The sequence below is a fragment of the Hippoglossus stenolepis genome, chromosome 12, assembly GCF_022539355.2.
Source record: "Hippoglossus stenolepis isolate QCI-W04-F060 chromosome 12, HSTE1.2, whole genome shotgun sequence".
NCBI lineage: Eukaryota > Metazoa > Chordata > Actinopteri > Pleuronectiformes > Pleuronectidae > Hippoglossus > Hippoglossus stenolepis.
In genome coordinates, this window is record NC_061494.1 from 18,249,183 (window position 1) to 18,268,939 (window position 19,757).

At 43.2% G+C, this 19,757-nt stretch overlaps 1 protein-coding gene and 1 long non-coding RNA gene across 5 annotated transcripts in view; one reads left to right on the forward strand and one right to left on the reverse strand.

Annotated features, from left to right (window-relative positions):
- grid1a (glutamate receptor, ionotropic, delta 1a) overlaps positions 1 to 19,757 on the reverse strand; it is a 213,343-nt gene that overhangs the window by 169,027 nt on the left and 24,559 nt on the right. The gene's annotated exons all lie outside the window — the stretch shown is intronic.
- Positions 10,397 to 13,790, forward strand: LOC118119482. Its single transcript, XR_004698091.2, has 3 exons — positions 10,397 to 10,518; positions 12,266 to 12,340; positions 12,845 to 13,790. It is a non-coding gene; the product is annotated as an uncharacterized LOC118119482 (long non-coding RNA).

Sequence of the window (19,757 nt, forward strand, 5' to 3'; positions counted from 1 at the left end):
CTGCCACGGCCAAATGACACTCGTCACGGTGCCAAGCTCCTCCGACACTGTGCGGCTCAAAAACCTGGTAGGGGCAGGAAACTGCTCCGCTCTGCTGTTATTCATACTTAAAGGATCAGGGCACAAAAGGTGGCACTTAAGCCAAGAAAACATTTAGACAGCATCAGTGGGTGGCACATCCCTGCTGTGTAGCTATGGCAACATCATGTGGCGGGTGCAGCTTGGTTTGTGGAGCACAGGGAAGTTTGCGCAGATTCTGTCGCTGGCCTCTTGTTTGAACTCTCACTTGTCTTCAGCCCGTGTGTATTGTCTCTCACTGTGTAAATGTAACATCCTGTATAAGTGTGTGAAATGACTGGGACGTGAGGCAGAACTACCCCTCTGTGCATGTGCCGTTTCCTCCGCAGATGTTGCTCGGTTTACCAGATGCAACCTTGAAACAACTTTAAATTGCTATGCTAATATATGCAAACAACATGATAGGACATAATAGCAAAGCATACAGTAAAAAAAAAAAAGAGATGTTTTCAAAAAGAGGATCGTAACATTTCACATTTCAACTTGAAATTCATGGAAAAATGAAGTCCGGTGTAGAGCATCTGTCTCCGAGCCAAAATGGAGTGAAAACTGACGCTTACTTTCCAAGATAAAAACCTTGCAGAAAGCCAGAGGAGAAATGCAAATGTGGGTCTCGAACTGCTGTTCCTTTCTCACTGGCTGGCACGCTTGTTTTTTATCGTTGTTTGGTAGCTGCAGTCGACATTGAGAAGCTTGTTTATCATTGTCCTGGACCAGTGTCGTTGTGTTTTGACACTGTTTGTCTTCACTTCTTTTGATTTTAGAGTCATAATTTAACAAAGTATCACGAGAGAACTTGTTTGTGTCCTTATAGTGTAGCTTACCTTTAATATCTTTGCAGCCAAGGTCACTCTCTTGGTGACTAAAGATTCTTTTCTACTGGTCAAAACATCCAATAACATCTGGCTTTTCAAATGACTCTGCAGTAGATACAGGTTTTTTATCGGCAGTGATGGAAACGTGACACAAGGGCTGAAGCGCTAATTTGACAAGACAGCGAGAGGAGAGAGCACCTCAGTTTGTGTTTGTGGTTTGAACATCACACAGCAGGGACAAAGCAGAGAGGAAAGAGTCAATACCGTTTTAAAAGTGGGTTTTCCCACCATAAACCAATGTATACCTGCTAAATTGTGTGTGTAACAGTCTTAGCACAGCAGCCCAAACCTATTTAAATCAAGGTTAGTCCAGTGATTTCCCCAAAACGTTACAAAAACCGTTGATGTCCCTCCTGCGATAAAAACAACCAAATAAATAACAAGACCAACTAATGAATCATCAATATCTATCCCATTGCCTTTTCTAAGATAATGGGTTTTGGACCAGAGAAGAAGAAGAAGAAGCATTGAGGACATGGTTAATCATGCTATAGCGACCGAGCCAGGCTCAAACAATCGATTACCTACGGAGGACAGCAGGAAGGATTAATGGCTAAAACAGTGAACATGTCACAGTGCCTCACTTGTAAAAGTTTCCCTGCACTCCGTGATTCAAGTGGTGCTGAGGACACAGCAGCTTGTGGGACTGTGTGTTGGAGGAAACGTGATCCATGCTTATCATAGAGTCGTAGTCAGCATCTGATCCGGATACCAATCACAGGAAAGGTTCTGGGATAAGCTGAGCAAAGTTACGTCATAAAAAGAAATCACCCCCAACACTGTTCTGTGATGCATTCCCTCCGGCAATAGACACACAGCAGCAGTATTTACTGCACCAGGCGACCTTTCACCTTTCTGTTTAATAAGCCGAGGGGGAGGAAATGAGAGGGATTCAGAAAGCAGGAGGTTTTAACACACTGAGGGTGTTTATGCTCTTGGGTATGTGTGTGTGTGTGTGTGTGTGTGTGTGCATTAATGTACAGAATGTGTCTACATGTGCGTGTAATCGATACAGAGAGGCAGAGGGGTTTGTGTGTGTTTTGGGGTGTTTTATTAATCTGTTAATAACAGTAATTATTAACAGATTAGCCCTGAGAAAACAGCAGAGATGGAAAACAGATTCACAGAGCGGCCTCTCCGACTTTTGAGCTTTTGTCTTTTCGTTTCGCTGTCGTCTTGCCAACATCAGTGAACATCTACACACACACGTGCTCACACACACACACACACATACAACGTCACGGACGCAACCAAGTATGCTCAGGCACACAAAAAAACACCGTTGGGCGAGCGGCTGGATATTCGTGGTGACACCGGCTGGAGGAGTGACACAGAGTGTGTGTCAGCTCCAGTCAAGAAGCATCCGTGAGCTTCTCTCTTTTGTCATGTTTTCCAGTGTTTGTATCCGGCGCTTCACACTCGCACAGGCTCATCCAAAGTGACTGGGAGTTTAGTGCCTCACACGTCTAACAAAGGCCTAAAAGCACAAAAGGGACAGCTAATTAAATATGGATGCAGCTACACTTATGGCTCAGGACAGTTTGCCGGCGGTGGCGATGAGAGCAGAGAAGCACTTCTTCTGCTTGTTGGTATCTATTTATTTCATCTTCTCTGGCCTCATCTCATCCTGTCGCTGAGTCTTTATCAGCGGGAACAACTAACAACACATATTTACTTATAAGGTTAAACTATATTCAAGTGCAAATATGAGTATTTTTCAGCTACTAGTACTTCACAGGTGTAACTTCTCCTTTTTAGATGCAAATATTGCATAGTTCAAAATAAAATATTGCACAGTTTCAGCTTGAGGTAACATAAAAATAAAGTGTCCATGCGGGGCTCATATATGCTGGTGAGTTATTAGCAGTTCCTTAGAAGAAATATTCTCCTTTCAAACTTCTCCACTGTTTTAATTAATACTAGAATGGCAAAGAGCGCTTTCCTCCGCCGAGGCCAAACAGTCCCTTCGTGAAACCATGTTTAAATTCACTAGATCCAGATTTTTATTTGAATCTACACACTCTCACAACATTAAATAAATTGAAAAGAATATCCTGGATGCGCTCCCTCCGATCTGGATCTGCACAGAAATGTAACGGGCTCCTTCTTGGGTCACGCCCCATACCTCCATAAACTGTCATGGAAATCGGTTGAGTACTTTTACCCTGACAACAAACAAATGCAGACAAAAGCATTACCCAGTCGGAGGAGGTGAAATATTCACTTCAGTGTTACTATAATAATAAAAAAATTGGGGTCCAAAGAAATGAGCAAAGGTTAGAGAATAGTTTGAAAACAAAGATGATTGTTTTGTATTTAGTTATTATTCATTTATTTATTTTGTATTGTTTTTTAAACTCAGGACCAACCAGATTGATCTCGTGACCCTTTGGTGTGGGTGTGAGTCAGTTCAGTTCAGTTCATGTTCAGTTTTTAACCTCACGCTATTTTTCAAGCAGGACTTTTACTTGTCATAGACTTTATTGTATATTTGCATTGTTACATACTGTTTATAAATCCTTGTTATGTGTACATGTGTTCATGATGTGTGGCGATAATAATAATAATCTTATGGTCCATCACGGAGGACCAGTGCACAGCAGAGAGAGGGGACGTCTCTGGGGAGCGACTCCAACATGCAGGCGTGTTACGGCTGAGTGTACGTGACTTACAATGTCAAGTTCAGCCCCGGCGGTGAGAGGGTTTTGTAAATTAAACTTGAGAGGAAATAGATGGTTTAATTAAAGTCTCATTTTGGTGCTAAAGAAGGATGGCACCGTCAGTACATCGGACAACATTTAGGGTGAAAGTGAGAAAAAACAAAATCAGGGAGTAGTTTCCTCCCAGTTCAGTAATGATTCCTTGTCAGAGCCGCAGCTCCTGGAGGGGGGGGGGAGTGAACTATGAAATAAAAAAAACACCATGTGTTTAATATCACGGTGCAAGGAGAGATGAGATGGAGTATTATCTGTTATCTAACCTCTGAGAGCTGAACTGATACGAGACGAAAATGACAAGCAGGGAGGAGGCTTCGGAAAAACAGACTGAAATGGGATAAAGGAGTAATTTGGATTTTGTGTCTTCGGTGTCGTTGTTATCTTCGTGTTACACAACCCTCACAGTGGAGCCAGCTATACGTCACATATTCGTGTGCAGTGTGAAGCCATTTGCCGATGTAAAGCAAACACTAATATATTCCCAGTTGTCTTTATTTTCCTTCACCCTTTGCCTCTACACTCCATGCGGATCAGTTTTGACAACCTACACACATTACACCACACGCACGCTCAGACTCCCGTATAGACAATGCAGGGACGCTCACGCTCGCACTGGGCACGGCTCATAAGGAACATCCATCAGGGCTGAATACACACTTGTGAATCCAACGCTCAATAAAGCAAATATAAACCTCCGGTTCCCGTTATCTGTCTTCAGCAGGAGCCAAAGCTGTGACAGAAAGCAGAGAAAAGGAGGGAAGGAGGGGGGAAGAGAGGAGGAGAGGAGAGGAGGAGAGAAGAGAAGAGAAGAGAAGAGAAGAGAAGAGAAGAGAAGAGAAGAGAAGAGAAGAGAAGAGAAGAGAAGAGAAGGAGGAAGAGAGGGAAGAGGGAGAGAGGAGGCGAGAGGAGAGGAGAGGAGGGGGACGAGAGAAGAGGAGACGAGAGAAGAGTAGACGAGAGGAGACGAGAGGAGACGAGAGGAGACGAGGAGAGAGGAGAGAAGAGAAGAGAAGAGAAGAGAAGAGAAGAGAAGAGAAGAGAAGAGAAGAGAAGAGAAGAGAAGAGGAAGAGAGAAGAGGGAGGCGAGGAGAGGAGAGGAGGAGAGGGGACGAGAGAAGAGGAGACGAGAGAAGAGTAGACGAGAGGAGACGAGAGGAGACGAGGAGAGGAGAGGAAGACCGAACACACTGATTTGTTAACTTTCCTATACAGTATGTTTATATGAGACCCTATTATCCGAATACCACACTCAACAAAATACCTCCAGTGACATAATTCTATTTAAAGCCACAGACACAGTCTCTGTCCACACACAGTCCCATCGCAGGGAGGAGGTTCAGCAAACTGCGTTCACCAGAGGCTGAGTCTTGTCACGGGAGAGGAATCGAATCCCACGTTTCTCATGTCTCACTGTTCCTCTCGTCTCTTTTTCTTTTTTGCTGCCCAGCTCTCGTCGTTTCTTTTCACGTGTCACCGCTGAGCTTTGCCTCCACAGTGAATATCCCACATGTTTCACTTGTGGCGGCTCCACTGAGGCTTCATCCAACATGCATGCTGTGTGTTTAACTGTGTGTATATGCACACTTATATTCTCAAACTTTTATGCAAATGTGTGACGCATGTGAGGCGTGTGTGAACGTGCACAGCAGATGTGTTGGGCCTGTACTCATTACTCATGAATGATGCGTGTAAACCCTCTGTACAGGGACTGTGTGAATCACATAGACTGAATGTCACAAAATATATAATAATAATATAGTATACTAATTATAATAATGTAACTTTATATATGCAACACTTTTCAAAACACTGTCACAAAGTGCTTTGCATAATTTAAACAGGTTAAAACATTTCAGGGCTGAGGCAAAAAAAAAGATTAGGGAATTAATTATTGCAGAAGCAAAGCATTAAATCCCTGCATTAACATATTAACAGTAACATAATAAAACAGACAACACAAGTGGGTAATAAAGAAAGTGTACTAGGATTAATGAAAGGCTTATAAACATGTTTTTTATGTGTGTTTTAAAAAGCGATTTGAAAGATGTCAGTGATTCTGCAACCTCTGAAATGTTTACAACGCTGATGCTTTACAACAAGACCGTGAATGAAGAAGCAAAAGTGGCGATTTCATCCGCTTTTGTATTCATGCAGACAAAGTTGGCGTCTTGGTCATAGCTCAGTTGTGAATACCCACCGCACCGTGCAGTGTCTCTCCTGCCGGGCTGCTGACAGGAGCGTTGGCAGCCGACGGTAACTCGCCATGACGCCTGTAGTTTCTGTCGGAGCTCTGCACATCCCGGCGACAGACTCGCAGTTCTGGGCTGCCGGGCAGAGGTGAGAGTACCGGAGCGGCCAACAGCAACGGGACACACTCACTCATGACGCAACTGTTTGCGCCAAATCATTTGCAATCATTCAGGTTTCCCCTCCCGTGAGGAGTTTTCATTCTCGCCACAGCACGGCTGACTCCCATTGGTTGGTGACGGTGCATGAAGTGAGAGGAAGCAACTGACAACAACCGTGTGTCCTGCAGGTAGAACACGTCTGTCGTGTCACGCCACCTCAGCCTGACAGTAGTGGTAGTGTGATAAGGACTGTAGAACACAGAGAGTGTGGATTTTTTTTATACTGGCAGAGATGAATCCCCAAAAGTGGATGAGGTGTGAAATTTGTGCAAAATGGGCTGAGACTCCAGGATTTTTTATCTGGTGCGGTGTTTGTTTTGACAACAGATAAACTACCTGGGGGGGATATGCAGAAGTGTGGATGTGCATGACGCTTCCCAGCATGAGACACTTGTTTATTTCATTGACTCTTCCCTTCCTCAGTGTGGTGTTTGTTAATCCTGGGGTTAAAGTGGGTTATTTGGTCGCTAGACAGTCGATGGTCTCTGCTCCCCGATGAGAAAGGTCAGGCTTGAGTGAAATCCGCCAATAAGATTTCCACAGGCCCCCCCGTGGCTGTCGACACACGCCGCTGCTTTTTCTCGAGCTAACCGCTTGACCATTAGCGATTTCCCACCCAAGTCTGCAGCCATTTATGACCCTGTGTTATCGTGGAGGCCACACTGCCCTGGAGGGGAAGAGGGGAGGAGAGACCGATAAGAAAGTGATGGAGGGAGAGAGACAGAGGGAGATATGAAAGAATGAACTGATAATGAAAGTGAGGGTTGGACGTAGAGATAGAAAAGATGGAATCAGAGGTGCCTGATGTCACTGATATTTATTATCTGTGATTTCCCCCCTGAATTTCTGCACACACAGTAAATAGCTGCAGAGCATAACCGATCAGCATTTTTTTGGGCTGCGTTGTAAGCACACAACAGTTTACAGCAGCACTAGATTGTAACATATTGAGAAAATGTAGTGTTCAAGACGCCGTGCAGCCGGTTTGAGGAATCAGGAGTTTCCGTAGGAGGCACTGAAGCATGATGTTACATTATCAAAGGATACTGCTGTCTGAGCGATGAAGATTTCCATCACACACTGACTGGAGCGTGGCTGCAGCTGTAACTAATGCCTCCACATTTAAGTTTATCAGTCCCTGTGATGGCTCCTGTACAATAGCGGATATTTGCCTCATTTTTGCATTCGTCGTTCTCCTCCCCTCGAGTGCGTCAGATGTCCTGTACTTATATTAGTGGAGGTAGTTCCACGTATTCGGCAGAGCATCCAGGGATGAAGGGTAGTTTTTTTTAGATGGCGGAAGCTGTTATTTCCTCGTTGGGGGAGATTTATTGTGCTTTGATTCTCGCTGCCAACAATGTAGCTCAGGAGCGAAGAGAGAAGTCAGCGCTCACTTACACACAAAGGGAGCCGAGACGAATCCGGAGTTCAGGCTCTTCTATGACTAAGCCCTGTGCTCTTTGCGCAAGGATGCAGACTGTGATAGGTGACATTTGTTTTGGCATATTCAAACAATGACGGACACCCTATCGATCCAGCTATTCAAATTGTGATGTCATTGATATGCATGAGGATGTCGACAAACAAAAGAAAATATGTGAAGAAGGTGGAAAAGGGAAGCAAAGGAAAGAGAGATTGAAGAGAGACAAACCCTCATCGTCATTAATGGGTTCAACTTACTGACGATGGAGAAAACAACATATTGTTTTCGCCGTGTTCCGTCTCTTGTAGCTTGTGATAACATTACACAATGATTATGTCTCACCAGTGTCATTGAAAAGAAAATATTGATTTACTGTGCATCATAGGTGGTTGAGTGTTTCCAGGCAAACACCACAATACTCATCCTTATATCTATTCACGGCACAGGGAATATCATTTTGCAGATATAGTCTCAACCACTGGTGAGCCTGCGAGCGGTGTTTGATCAGTTAAAGATAAAAATAGACGCTGAACAATGCTACAGTAGAAGCAAAATCTCTCCCCACGTCATTACGTATCTCATGTTGCCCGTTTGCCTTCATCTTGTACTTTACTTTCCTCTCGTGGCCGTCGTAGGCTGGAAGCTAGGTTGACCAATAGCATAGAGGAAGAGGAAATGCATTTTTATATACAGTGTATCGTTTCTGTCCTTTCATGGGTGTAACCTTCCATATCAACAGGACGTGGACATGGCTGCACATGCACAGTGTGAAGTATCCTGCCATCTTTAATGGGAGACTAGTTATAGCTTTCTAAAGGGGAAGTTTGCGTGTCAGTTTAACCTTGACTCAGAGATCTGCTATATGACTGCATGCATCATTATACACATGGGCAGATGTGTGAGGAAACTTGTTGTGTTCTTGTACATGACAAAGTTACTGTCTTCAGTCTTCGCTGACTCACTGAAATGATTGAGGTGAAACACCGGGTGGATGCGCTCATTAATTGCGCAATTGGGAAAAGGTTACGCAAACAGAACCTACTTAACATTTTTGCCATCTTACATTAAGAGCGAGTGACAAGGAAAAAGTAGCTCCCCCCCATTGAGATGTGTTCGTGTTGAGTATCTCTCTAAATGTAAATTTTGAGATGACATCCGTTTTGATGCGCTGTATTACATCAAGCTTTCCTATGCAATTTTGGCGAGCAATTTGCGTTCCACTCCTCACTTTGAAAGCTCGGCAACATGTAGCAGCAGGAAAGCCTTTTTATTTAGACTGTGGAGCTTCCCTTTCACAAATATGTGCAGAAGCTTCTATAAAGTTCAGTGCAGCAATATATATATATATATATATATATGTGAGTAATTTATGAGGTTTTCCTTGAATTATTTTAAACTATATTGTTTAATTACAACCCACACAAATGGTGTTTTAATGCAGAGGTATAATTTTTCCTTTGGGGCGCGAAAGCCTAAAAGAAAGTGTATATATTCTCCTCCCAGCCCATCACTGCCATCAGCATTCATAACCTACGTGTCAGATCAGACAAGGGCTTCTGTTTCGATTAAACTTTGTTCAGTCTGGGACGACATTTACGTGAGAGGACAGCTGATATTTTCACACTGTAATTACAGGCGTAGGTCAATGAAATGCAGAGGCAGCTGCTACACGCCCAGTTCGGATCGGGGCTGACCCAGCCAGCAGAAGACCGCCTCCAACCACAGATGCACTCGGCCCATTCAGAGGAGGAACAAAACGCACGAGTGCACCCCCGGTCAATGTCAATAACATGTTGAAGGATTCAAATCTGTACCATTGTGCAGTAAGTGTATTCTTTTCAAATTTAATATTGGGTGTTTTATCTCAAAATCAAAACAGGTTAGATTGTTGTTAATTCGGCTATTGTGCTTTCTAACATTTTTTAATAAAGTGCATAAAAAGCTATTGTTGATCTAATTTGAATGGAGAAAATAAATTCAGCAGTTTCTTTTCGGTTAGTTCATTGCCACTGTAATAGTATTATGTTATTACCACCAGCAAAACGAACTCCCTCGTGGTTCACACTGTTGTCAGAGGTGAAGGCCACTTCCAGCTGCCTCTTTTTTCTTCTTCTTCTGTTAAACACTGTCTCAGCTTCCTGCCCAAAAGTCCAAACTATCCCCCCAAAAAATGTTCACACTGCAAAAGACCTGTCTGGTTCAGTTTGATCCAGACAGAGATGACCTCTGTTGTCCGAACTGAATTTTGGTCTTTTGGTCCAGACTGTGTTACCATGCACCCCTCACACCCGTTATCTTGGTTCTAACTCACCACTACAACCAGTAGATTGGGTTACTGGTCCATCTTTCCATTACTAAGTCTGTATTATTTGGACAGACTCGAGTGAGGGCCTGTCAATGGCTGAGGAGCGTTTGAGAGCGATTTGTTTGCCTGAATCGTTTAACCCTCTAACCTTTACTGATTGACTGCATTGATCTTGAAGACAAAGTGTCAATGCACGAGAACAAAGATGCAGAAATGGTGGATTTGATGGAGCCGGGTCTGGTGCGTCCTCTTAACAATTACACGCTTGTTTTTCTTCCATTAATCTTTAAAACAAACTCTTAACTGTATTTGCATGTGTCATTTACTTAAACCATTAGCAAACATTTCAGCTTCAAATGGCTAATTAGACTCAAGTTAAAATCTAAGGTCACAAATCAGCGCTATTTTAATTAGGCTTTCTTTATGGAGGGAAGTGTTTTTCTTTTCTCATTTCACAACATTGAAATTTAATCTATTTTTATTGTCTTCCATTGTCTGAATGTAGAAGTGACTCAGCACAGGTGCCCACCTGCTTCAGAACGGACTGAATAAAAGAGCAGTGACGTTTGTTTTTCTGTTTTCTCTCTCCACGTCCGTCTGAGGGAGCTCAGCTGGGTCCAGATGTGGAGTTACCTACTACTGCTCAGTCTTTTCATCAGCTGCAGACTGATGCAGGGAGACGCTGTGTTGGGCCACAGACACAAAAGAACAAGTACGTTTAATATTTGACATTTTTACAGTTTTCCTCGGTTGCTTTAGCAAATATCAGGAGAGTCAAAACACCAACTGAAATGATCACAGCCGGGAGTTGATCTTCTCAGAACAGAATTAGCATTTTTCTGCCGCTGTATTTACGCTGTATTTCCATATAAATACAAAATCTTCAATTGTCATGGAACAAAACATAATAATATTGAATTTGAAGTAGATGGAATATTGTATTCAGACCATGGACTGTATATAAAAAGGTTCAGACAGGAACATTAGTTTGTATTGTGGACATATGTCGTCAGGTAATTGTATTCTACATTATACTGATTCTGTACGAGTGTTTACTTTGAATAGAAGTAAAAACACTGACACCTGTGAAGAAATGTTTGTGTTGAGATGAATATCATCCAGGCTGAGTTGTCACTGATCACGTGTGAGCATGAGAAACACAGTTTGACATTTTAAAGCCTTTGTTTCAACAATGAGATTTACTGTTATTGGCTGGGAGGAAGTTTTGACTGTGTTTAGTAAGTTTTTGCAGAAGAAATTCAAAAATGTTCTGCAAAGTATAAAACTAGAACTCACTCAGTGGAGTCTCCCCATGACACCACATTTAAATGCACAAGACCTGCACCAAATCGCACACTCTGCAATCCATGAATTATTATCTTTAAGAGATCAATGTCAATGTTGCAAAACTGGATCAGCCCCCTGTGGCTAATCTGCAAAAGAAATCGTATAGCTTATTTTTAAGGTTGTGTCACACCCCTCCACAAGATTCCATGGAAATCGGTTTGGTAGTTTTTAATCCTGCTAACAAACAGACCTTGGCGGAGGTAATGATGTAGCGACAGAACCGCAGCTATTTGAGAAAATAGGCTTAAACAAATAACAAAAAATAAACTGTATCAAACCAACGTGCTAATAAAAACTCAATGACTCAGTGACAGTCGTGCCTGTGATGCACTGGGTTCAAAAAAGACCTGGATGCCCTGTCTTTCACCTCGTGCATAACAACAAGGCAGTTAGGATTATCAGCACACGTGCAGCCCATACATGCACATATGGTCAATGGAGCAGTGCACATATGTTAGTCACTTGCAGACGTATCTTTTACGAGCACAAGCCATTTGTAGAAGCCTGCTGTGCCTGACGAGGCTGTGGCTAATGTTTGACGGGATGCCCGAGGCCCAGCAGGAATAAAGGGTTTACTGCAATGAGGGTGGGGCAAGAAAACTAATATGCTTAAAGCTACATGAGCAGACAATACACAACATAGTTCTTCTCTGTGGAAGCATAACCTTGTAAATACAGGCAGACTATATGGGCATTATGTCTTCCAGGAGTGTGTGTGTGTGTGTGTGTGTGCATCCTGGGTTATTTATATATGTGTACATGTTTGTTTGCTAAATGCTATCTGCCCGTCAGCATCCCTGTTCCTGCTTCCGTTTCCAAGTAACTGCTGGATGTGATCAATCCAAGCCGCACACAGCAGCAGGAAATCTATAGAGAATAGACGAGCTTCTATCCAATCCGCTGCATAATTGGCAGGTTAGAAGTTCATCCTGCCAGAGGCCTATGGGCAACGTGAACCTGGCATATATAAGGTGGGAACACACCGAACACGCCAAGACAACGTCCGTCCTCTGCAGGGGAACCGTTGATTTCTCCTGGTTGCACGGGCCTTTAAAACTCTTAGGGTTTCCCTGAGTAACAGTATGTGATATGTCATATTCACTTTCTCTTAGGGTGTGACACGTAGGAAACACGGGAGCGTTGAGCGGAACCCAGGGGCGTCAAGGAGGATGACAATTTCATTTTTGGTGAGTAATATATTAGCGTAGAGGATCCAGAGATTTGAGGTGTAATGATCTGATTCACTGGCCGTCCCGAGAAAGGTCAGAACTAAAATAAATGTCGACTGCACTGAATCTAAAGGTGTTGCAGAGACTTCAGGAGTAAACACAAGACAAGGTATTGACCTGTCGGCATCCTAGGATTTCTAATGGCTGCGCCCTGCTGCTTGAAAGCCATTATCCTGTGACAGGCATTAACAAAGACATTCAAAAGGCCAACTTTTATTTCTCCTGCTGAGTTGATTGCATAATCTGTGATAAAAAAAAACACACCATGCCAGCCATAATAGAAATCAGAAGAAATTGATTACTTAATGTAACAGCTGAAAATGCCAGCTAGGGTACCTATAGCATAAAGAGTGCATCACTTGATTTCCCTATGGAGAGTATCAACCTCAGAGGACTATTTGTATGCTAAAGCACTGCATTAGATGCACAGTGATTGATTCCAGCCCCCCACAACACTGACAGAGGGTGATGCAGCACCTAAAGGCTCCACTCCGTGCCAGGCAGAGGAGGACGGCTCGAGAGGAGTTGGCTCAGGGAGGAGACGGAGAGGACGGAGGAGAAGACAGAGAGAAATGAGGGAAATCACGACAGAAACAGTGGAAGAAAAAAGTGGATGGATGGATGGATGGATAGATAGCGATATGTGTAATTACATTCAAGTGCATGCAAAACACCATATTAATGGATATATTCAAATGTGTGTTTTATATGTTTGGTGTATACAAATATCCACTCGTTCTTTTTACTTCACATACTTTTTATACCTACTTAACAAACCAGATATGGAGCTAAATTCATGCCAAATATAAAAAGCCATTAACAAACTAATGTGTTTTGTTTTTCGCAAATACAAAATGCACCTGACAAACAACTACACAACACATTTCCAGTAAATTATCCTTCAGAAACAAAAAGACGTTCACATTTCATCCAAATACCCCAAAACGTGTCATACATGTGCAAAAAAATAAATATTTACTGCACGTACACCACAAACAATATCGCTTTTGTCATGATCGTTTCGCCAGTGTGTCATTTTGAAGATTTTCTCACAAACGTGCTGAGTTATTCACCCTCCAGGCCACAACAGCAGGTGTGAGACAATCTACAGGCACCGGGAGGTCGAGAGCCAAGAAATGGAAACACAATCGCCACTGTCACACACGAACAGACATCGTGGACGAGAGGATGACGGCCTCCTGGCTGAGGAAGCTAAAAAACACTGGATGAGTGGTGCAGGAGTCAGGACTGTGGTCACAGCAGCTGTTTGTATCTCCACAGTCAAACCTGCGCCTGTATTTGTTTTGTTTGTTTGTTAAGTTTTGGCATTCTAATTTATATTTGTGAGCTGGTTGCAACACAATTTCTTACTGTGCACTTGCGTCTGAATGACAAAGTGAATCTTATATATTAGAGTATGAATTTTCCAGTAAAAACTAAAACTGATATCTTATTATTTCATTTAGTGGTTCATTTTAAATGCTGTAATGTAACTTGCCAATTAATTTTGATAAATGTCTGCATGGTGCTGGATGCTGTTAACAAATGACTCATTCTCTCTCCACTTAGTTACAGTGGCTTTGCAGTAACAAACACTGTGAACAAGGTTTCAATTGATGGATCATACTTTCACTGGAGTGGTCAATACCATTTATGCCGGCGTTCCCATTAAGTGATGCATTGTCTGTGTTCCCCCTCAGCTCTACTTGTCCCTGGATGTTATGTTATTTAAACAAATGTGCACAAGAGGATTTCAGAGCAATAGGAATGATTGGGAAACTAATATGCAGTGAAATGCTGAGATCCACGTGGTTAATGAAGGTTAGTCGGCAGGATCATAACCTCACAGCTATGATTCAATGGCAGCTTAAAACATTTATATATGAACGCTACAGCAAATAGGTAGAACGAGCAAACAAACAGGACAACAAATGTGTGCCTCCTATGTGTGTGTGGACCTATTTTATTCCTGCTGGAACCCACAGGGACACATGATACTGTGGTGACCAAAATAGAAACTCTCTTTTGAGGGTTAACACTTGGTTTAAGGAACATACTTATAATTAGGATTAGGTAAGGACAGGTTTTAGGCATTTAATGGGTGGTTAAAGGTATTCAACATGTCAGTGATTAACCCTTATAGGGATTGAAAAAACTAATTTGTGTGTGTGACTGAGGCAGAGAGAGAAAATGTATTTGCTTCTATCACTCTGCATAAAAATACCCTTTACTCCCATCTGGGCACTTTCCTTCAGAGATGTTGATCTGCGTGATGACATAACTGTTTGCAACTTCCCCACAAGGAAAAAGAAACCAGTCTAACCTTCATTCTGTCCTGCTCTAAAACTACATTTTTCATCACCTGACCTTTCAACGAGTCACTTTTGGGACCTGTAACCTGAACACCAGCCTCAAGAAACTAAATCCAATTCAGATGGTGGAAAATCCGACCTTCGAGTTACATTTAAACAACGTATTTCATATAGAGGTGTTTTTAATTATGTGGGCTGAGACCCCTTCTGAGGAGTGTGACTGTGACTCATTGACATCTCTTGCACCTGTCGGGACGGGACAAATGACACCACGTTGTTAAACACAGCCAGGAGACCTCACACCTCCACCTTCCCCCAACCTCCTTCTTTCTGAGGAAGAGCCCAATACCAAGAGCCTCATATATTTATTGTTGTGATCACACTACTTGATATCGGCCCATTCATTCCACAAACTGACATGTCGGGAGTGAAAATGAACATCTGCCGTGCTTCTTTTTATCTCGTGTGATACATCACAGTGGGAGAAGCAGCCTCTTCACCTCGCGACCTCCTGACGAGAAGACTGAGGCAACGTGTCAGGTTTGTTTTGGCCTCCTGTGGAATAATGTATGGTTCTCTCGATAACTCTCAAATGGAACGCCGATGTCTATAAGTGTCTATAGCACCTTCTTTACAAACACCTTTGAATGTCAAGCTATAGTGGGCTGAGTGCCACGTCTCTCCATGATTGCCTGATTTGACACAGTGACCACTTGGTATTATGTTTATATCACACAAGCATGTTGGGGGAGTGGTATGTGTGTGTGTGTGTGTGTGTGTGTGTGTGTGTGTGTGTGTGTGTGTGTGTGTGTGTGTGTGTGTGCAGTCCATAGAGGAACAGGTCCTTACTGTGTTACTGCAAATATCCCATGCTGGCTCGTCTATGAGGCCGTTCTGTACATGTGCTGCTGTGCTTGCATACTTGCAGTATTATCTCTATGTGTGTGAATTTCCCTATTCCGCCGAGATAGGCCATTATTAGGTTAATCCCAATAAATCCAGCCATCTAAATGATTAGGGCTCTCATGCAGCAAAGTGATCAATACAGAGATGGGGGGTGGGGGGGCCAGTCAGCTCTTCAGATCTCAGCCGCCTCCAGCCACAGCGACGTGACGATGAACTCCGGTGAACAGGGAGGAGCCGAGGCAGATGTGAGGGGCGAGGGGTACTGCGGCGTTTTTTAATTTCTGGAGAGCAAACAGTCGGCGTTATCACCGTGTCGGGCGAGAGCAGATTGATGATTCACAGGCTTTGAAGGGGTCAGTCTCTCATTTAGGAACACACACACACACACACACACACACACACACACACACACACACAGACAGACAGTCAGGGGCGCACACGTTCCCCTGGCTGTACAGCAGACTGAGTCAGATGTGCATCACAGCCACTAAAAATGATATATGCACGGATTTAAGTGAATCTTTGGCATGCACACAAGTTCTTACAATACACAATCGTTCATTACCATATCTGTTCAGCACCACAGCATATGCACTTGGGGCCAAATGCATATAAATGTACAATTTTCATTATAATTCCATTCATGGCCCGCCTGCTCAGTATTTTTCATCACAGCGATTCTTTTTTTATCTTGTAAAATAACATAAACACATTTGAATAAATCCAACAAAGACGTGTCGGTAGGCTGATGAGGGTCTTATGCTATATAACAGCAGATTTAGCCGCACTGTGACGAGTGGCATTGTGTGGTGGCTTGTCACCTGCTCACGTAGCTGAACACAAACTCTGAACAGCTTCTGTCACAATATTTGTCAAACCAATTCTTATGTGTTCAGATTCTTCCAAGTGAGAAGCTGCTTTTTTTGATGTTCCAAAAATAAGCTCTATTCAAGATATGAATCCATTATTAAAATATGAAGGGAAGATATACGGCCACGAGGACGACACTGAAATTATTAACTGAGATGGTTAAAATAATAAAAGCCAAATTGAATTTGTTTAAAATGGGAAAATGAACTTTCATGCAACCACAGCTGTGTGGGGACAAAACAACTGATTCAAATCTCTGGACAGAAAATTCATGCAGGATCAAATTCAAAGAAGACTAACTATAAAAACAAGTTCAACTAAAAATAACAAAGAATGTGGTGAGCAAATGGGAAAACCTATTATTTATTCTACTCGTGTTAAGAAGCTGCTAAATGTCAAACATATTTAGCATTTTAGAAAAAGCCACATCTTCTATTTCTTGGGGAAATTGGGACGACTCTCTTCTTCTTCTTTTCTTCAAATTCCATTTATTTGTGTGTGTGTGTGTGTGTGTGTGTGTGTGTGTGTGTGTGTGTGTGTGTCTGTGTGTCTGTGTGTTCTGTGTGTCTCTCCATGAGGTAAATCATTCAAATCTAAGGTGAAGATAAGTTTTAAGGTTTGGTTCAGGTTTAGGTTTGGGTCGGAGTTAGGCAAGTTGGTTAAGTTTAGAGTGTATGCTGTGTGTGTGTGTGTGTGTGTGTGTGTGTGTGTGTGTGTGTGTGTGTGTGTGTGTGTGTGAGTGAGAGAGAGAGGCAGAGCGAATACCTTCCCCCTGTAGTTCAATTGTTGTCAGAATGTCAACAGACGCAGCTGGAGAGCCTCAACAAGCTCAGTGGCATCTCATTGAGTTTGATCAGCCAGGAATGAACCAGTCTATAAACAGACCCCCACATGGAGCCTGCACCCCCACACGGACCATCACCCTCTAACCAGCATCGATAGTTAAGAGCCAAAGCATCAATGAATGGAGTCACATCGCCTCCGGCCTGCTTCTACCATCATGTCTTTAAATCCCAAAATTACCTCGAGGTCACTTTTTTCAACCCTAATGGAGCCAAACAACCCCCCACACACACACACACACACACACACACACACACACACACACACAGTCCAACCAGGGACCTTGTGAGACTTTAACTCTCCGACCACTCTGAGGGACAAACAGAGAGAAATGAGAGTGGTCTCAGAAGAGATGATGGGAGAGCCACTGGGCTAATGACAGGAGAGCGAGGTAATAAGTTGGGCTAATGGCTTTGACACACGTGGTCACAGAGCTGTTGTCCCTGCAGGACCAACGCTTATCTCCTCGGAGTCTCTCACCCGCCTGACACCAGTGCATCAGCCAAGGTTTCTCTGGAGTCGCGGCTCTTACGATACATCGACTGACCGCCCACACCATCCGAGTGTTTTCATGGTAACTGCTCGAGACTCAAACCACACATTTACCAAGTTGTGTTTTTTAACAACTATTCCAGACAGCGAGCCTGAATCAACAGGAGCCATATTCAAGGGTTTCTTAACATTAACAGTCCGGTGATAAGACACCGAAGCCGTGACACGAGACTCAGGCAAATGCCAGCGAAACGGGGTCCTGACTTTCTCCGAGTTCCTCTTTCACAACGTCTCGTAAATCTCTGGAGCGTTCAGGTGAGGGGTGGCGTCGGACATAATGTATGAATCCCGCTACAGGGATCACGTTTTCGTCAACAGCACGTCCACACCAGCGTCTGCCCTGATCACCGAAAGCTCTTGAATCTCGCCTCTCCAAGTTGATATGTCCGCCTGATTCTTCTAAAGGCTTTTTCATCCCGACATATTTGTATTGTTCTGCATCGGTCACGTGTTAGAAACGTCATCAACGCACTTCATCTTCCTGATAATCTCCTGATGTATTCTCACATGGGTTCACTCGGACGTTATCCTTAGTTTTTACTGGAGAGACTGGCACGAGAAACTCCAGAGAACGTCCACAGCAACTCACTCAGACATTTGCATTCTCTCATTCGGCCCCTCTGGATGATTTCAGGAGATTATCTAGAGTTCAGTGTTTGTCTGAAAGCAGTTTCCTCTCGAGAACTCCTGACAAAACTGCTGAGACTTTTTATCGAAACGGAAACTTTTATTACAACAACTGATGTAGGAAAAGAAGCTGGTTTGGCCTTTTTGTTATTGATAACATCTACAACTACATGAATGAACATGACGTGGACTAAAATAGACAGGGGCCACCCCTTGCCTGAATTTATCCTTATTGATCCTGCTGTCTTCCTCATTAGGCAAACTCCTTTATCTAACTAGAACTCTATTTTTAGCATTTCCACTTGACGCATTCATTTTGTGAAAACAACCCCTCGTATCCAGGTACACGGTGTCTTGCCGAAAATGATTGCTGCCAAAACCAAAACTGTGAGAGTCAATGGCTCCACAGGAGTGTAAGCACTTCTCCGCAGGGTAATGAACTCAGTCAATTTCTGTGCGGAGAGCACATCTGCCATGAAATTTGTGAATGAAACAACTAACCCTGGATCAAAATAGAAGCCCACTTTTTCTCATTAGGAGGGAGAGAGCTTCTGAGGAAAGGTAGAGGGAGCTGAATGGCGGAATTAATGCCGGAGCGAAAACCGACTGTGAGAGGAATGAAGACAAACTGCAGAGGAACAGCGGGACCCGGGCTCTAGGATGAAAACAGGGAGGCAGAATCCAGACAAAAATGAGTGAAAGATCTTTTTTCTTTTTTCCCCGGCACAGGGCTCCTCAGGTCACTTCTCTCTTTTACCACCTACCAACAGCCCAGCACAATTTAAACCTCACCTGAGGGTCCCCTCACAGCAGGGGTCCACACTGCGCCCTCCCCTCCCTCGCTGCATGAGGAGTGAGAATCATGTTCCCTGACCTTCTCCACTGTTCACTGCACTCGTGTTGTTTTTACTGCGCAATCATCCGCTCACGTTTACACTCGCTTTCTCTCCTCCTCTTCTACAGGTTTCTCTTCTGTTCAGTGATAAAAAAGCTTCGTTGATTAATGATAAGTGATAAAAGAAAAAGAAGAATCAAAAAACCACTACGAGATGATTAATGTGGTAGGAAAAACTAAAGAGTCTATCTTTAGTTTCTATACTTGTCTTGAAAGTGATTTTCTAGGGGAATAACCTATATTTCATCCTCTTCGTGTCTGAAATGAATATTGAAATGAAACGATGTGGGAAGTTCAGAGAAGAGAATCACTTTTATTTCATACTACGATGTCATTGTGTTGAATGAAATCCTTCTTACACCTTTCAACA